The sequence below is a fragment of the Miscanthus floridulus genome, chromosome 11 (genome assembly GCF_019320115.1).
Source record: "Miscanthus floridulus cultivar M001 chromosome 11, ASM1932011v1, whole genome shotgun sequence".
Taxonomy (NCBI): Eukaryota; Viridiplantae; Streptophyta; class Magnoliopsida; order Poales; family Poaceae; genus Miscanthus; species Miscanthus floridulus.
In genome coordinates, this window is record NC_089590.1 from 50,899,729 (window position 1) to 50,904,218 (window position 4,490).

Sequence of the window (4,490 nt, forward strand, 5' to 3'; positions counted from 1 at the left end):
CTTGCCCATCGCTGCTTCAAGCGGTTTGATACATCTATGTCTGGCCCACCGCAGAAGAGTGCAAGCATGGCCACGGCATCCTATGGGGTCGACACCAATTGGTATGTTGACTCCGGTGCCACCGACCACGTAACCAGCGAGCTGGAGAAGCTCACAGTGCGCGACAAGTACGGCGGTCACGATCAAGTTCATTCCGCCAGCGGCACAGGTATGAGGATTAATCACATTGGGTCTAGCACCTTGCATACTCCAGATAGCGATATCATTCTAAATCAAATTCTTCATGTACCTCATGCCAACAAAAGCTTACTTTCTGTTCATCGCCTTGCATGTGACAATAACGCTTTCCTTGAATTTCATCCGGATAAATTTTTCATTAAGGAACAGGGCTCGAAGAGGACACTCCTCAGAGGCACATGTGAGGGAGGCCTCTACCCTCTGAAGCCAAGTTCATCTAAGTTGAATTCCACTAGCCAAGCTCTTGGGGTCACCAAGGCGTCTACCACCCTGTGGCATCATAGACTAGGTCATGCATCTACTCCTATAGTTCAGCAAGTCCTAAGTCGCCATAGGCTTCCTTTTGTCAAAGAGTCCAATAAGAACACTGTGTGTGATGCATGTCAAATGGGTAAGAGTCATCAGCTACCTTATCCACAGTCGACTAGTGTATCTACTAGTCCGTTAGAATTGATTTTCTCAGATGTATGGGGTCCTGCACCCTCTTCTATTGGACGCAAATCCTATTATGTGAGTTTTATCGATGATTTCGGCAAATTCACTTGGGTGTATTTTTTGTGTCACAAGTCTGAGGCCTTTCAATGTTTTTGCGACTTTCAGCAACTTGTTGAACGCCAATTTGATAAAAAAATTTTAGCCCTGCAAACCGATTGGGGTGGTGAATACCAAACCCTGAATTCCTTCTTCAAGCATGTTGGTATAGTACATCACGTTTCATGTCCACATTCTCATCAACAGAATGGATCAGCTGAGCGAAAACACCGTCACATTGTTGAGGTAGGTTTGTCGCTCTTAGCGCATGCATCAATGCCACTCAAATTTTGGGATGAAGCCTTCTCCACTGCCGTATTTCTTATCAATAGACTTCCATCAAAAGTGATAGACAATCAAACACCCTATGAGCACCTTCAAAAACAATCACCTGACTACTCTTTTTTCCGCACTTTTGGCTGTGCCTGTTGGCCGAATTTGAGACCATACAACAACAGAAAATTATCCTTTCGATCCAAACAATGTGTCTTTCTTGGCTATAGTGATCTTCATAAAGGATTCAAATGCTTAGATCCCTCTGTTGGCCGAGTCTATATCTCATGCGATGTGGTCTTCGATGAGCAAGTGTATCCCTTCTCTCGCCTTCATCCAAACGCTGGGGCCCTGCTTCGGTCCGAGCTCTCCGTTCTTCCTGATGTTCTTCTTAATCCTTCATCACAATTTGGGGATGCAATTTTGCTTGACCACAATGCTGATACTTCTCTGTCTAACCGTGGTCCAAGTGCCACTAGTGCTGATGATAATGCAGGTAAAAACGACGCCCAACATGGTGGTCATTTGGAGGCAAACGGGCGCTATTTCATGCTCCCGCAACCGGACAACGCCGGCGCTGACTCCCATGATGAGCTGCCTGTGGCGCCCAGCGCAACAGCGTCTTCTGGCCCCGGATCATCTTCGGGATCGAGGCCAGACTCCTCAGACGCACGCGCCGCACGCGCCTCGCGAACCGACGGCCCAGGAGCGGGATCCTCTGCGACTCCACCCGTGCTCTCTCCGCCTGCGGCCACACCGTCTTCACCACAGACGGATCCCAGCGCGGGGGGACAGCCTAACAACGCGGCTCCTGAGGGATCCTTCCCGGGATCTACTTCGGGATCCTCTGTGGCCACAACGACAGCACCCACTCGCCCATCTACACGGCTCCAACACGGTATTCGCAAACCAAAAATACACACTGATGGAACCGTAAAGTGGGGTATGCTTGCAGCTCAATTAGGTGAAGAACCAACCTCTGTCGATGTTGCCATGCGTGATCCCAAGTGGATAGAAGCCATGCATAATGAGCATACTGCATTACTGCGCAACAAGACATGGCGCCTTGTCCCTCCTCCGAAAGGGAAAAACATCATCGATTGCAAATGGGTTTACAAAGTTAAGAAGAAAGCATATGGCACCATTGACAGATACAAAGCACGATTGGTAGCTAAGGGCTACAAACAGAGGTATGGAATAGACTACGAGGACACCTTTAGTCCTGTAGTCAAAGCTGCCACCATATGACTTATTTTGTCTATTGCAGTCTCCAAAGGTTGGTCACTAAGGCAACTAGATGTGCAAAATGCCTTTCTACATGGAGTGTTGGAAGAAGAGGTATACATGAAGCAACCCCCTGGCTATGTTGATTATGCTCATCCAAATTTTGTATGCAAGTTGGACAAGGCTCTATATGGTCTAAAGCAAGCACCTCGCGCATGGTATGCTCGTTTATGCCATAAACTTATCACTCTTAGCTTTACACCCTCCAAAGCAGATACCTCTTTATTCTATTACAATAAAGGGACACATGTGATGTTTGTGTTGGTCTATGTTGATGATATTATTGTGGCAAGCTCATCACAGAAGGCCACCAATGCCTTACTAAAGGATCTAGAAAAGGAATTTGCATTGAAAGATCTTGGAGATCTACACTACTTTCTCGGGATCGAGGTAACAAGGAATGCAAATGGCCTAGTGTTGAGTCAAAAGAAATATGCTGAAGAAATTGTTAAGAGAGCAGGAATGCACTATAGCAAATCCGTGAGTACTCCATTGTCCACCGGTGACAAGCTTAGTGCATATGAAGGGGATAATCTTGGACCAGATGATGCAACGAAATTTAGAAGTGTTGTTGGGGCAATGCAATATCTAACACTTACTCGTCCAGACATTTCTTTTGCAGTAAATTAAGTATGTCAATTTCTTCATGCTCCCACTACGCTTCACTGGACTGCAGTTAAGAGAATACTCAGATATATTAGTGGGACTTTGAAGCTCGGATTGCAAGTCAGGCATTCCAACTCAATGATGATTAGTGCATTCTCTGACGCAGACTGGGCCGGGTGTGTTGACGATCGACGTTCCACTGGAGGTTTCGCTATATTCCTTGGTCCAAATCTGATCTCATGGTGTGCAAGAAAACAACCCACAGTCTCACGTTCAAGCACTGAAGCCGAGTACAAATCTCTTGCCAATGCAACAACAGAGTTAATGTGGGTACAGAAATTGTTAGCCGAATTGAGAATTGATCATCCTCCTGCAGCAAGGTTATGGTGTGACAATCTAGGGGCCACTTATCTTTCTGCCAACCCGGTGTTCCATGCAAGAACTAAACACATAGAGATCGATTTTCACTTTGTCAGAGAAAGAGTAGCTCAGAAGCTATTGGACATAAGGTTCATCAACACAGAAGACCAACTTGCAGATGGGTTTACTAAACCTTTGTCAGAGGCAAAGTTACTTCAATTTAGAACCAATCTAAACCTTGTGGCCGGTTAAGATTGAGGAGGGGTGTTAAGAATAGAATGTAATCTCTCGGTTGTACTAATTATAGTATAGAGGCTATGTATAGTAGGGAGGTTTGTTGTAATCCTTGTAATCCCTATAATTATGTACATGCCACCATGGGGGCCGTTCCCATGCCTATAACATGCAACCGAGGAGGACCCTAGGGGTAACCTTGTTCACCCATTCTCGTTCACACTACTGCCATGAGTACGATGAGGAGGGTACTCAAGTGTGAAGTACACCTGCATATTCCAAGGCATCCATCATGTCCCGCATTCCAGCCCAAGTACATCAAGGTTCATGGAAGAGAATCCTATGATACAACACATAAAGCAGCACGTCAGGCACTTGTAGAGTTTTGTCAGATCTTTGAGGAAGATATTGAGCACACTCCGGCCAGATTCTTTTCGATACCAAACCAGACCACTCCCACGAGCGTGAGAAGGTTCGGGACTTGGAAAAAATCAGTCCCCAGGCACCAGAATATACGAAAGTATTCAGCGTCAGATACATGCATGCATTGGACGCTATCTTTGAAGACCAACAGCAGGAGCTATGAGGATGGATCACCAGAGTCCAGGGGATTAAGAACGAGTTACGCAACACCACCATGGAATTATACCTGGCAAGACAGGAAGGAGCAAGACTAAGGCGAAAGTTAGCTGAAAAGTACTAGGAGATAGACGCACTTCTACAAGACCCGCATATTTGGAAGCGTGCCAAGAAGATAATGAAGACAGGAAGAAACCTGACCATGCACACTGCAGCAATAGACACCAGGAATGGAGTACCGGTCTATGACCCACAGCACCCGCAGTATGAACCAGATGGGCACACCTGGCAAGAATCAGATTCAGGCCAGGAAACAGCTGAGACAAAGGAATCTTTTGCCGATAACTTCACCGAGCAGAAAGTCGCTGGACATGCCGGACCTTCAC

General features: G+C 46.4%; 1 pseudogene; it reads left to right on the forward strand.

The window, feature by feature from the left end:
- Window positions 1–2,034: 2,034 nt before the first annotated feature.
- Window positions 2,035–3,543, forward strand: LOC136493808 (uncharacterized mitochondrial protein AtMg00810-like; annotated as a pseudogene).
- Window positions 3,544–4,490: the final 947 nt, after the last annotated feature.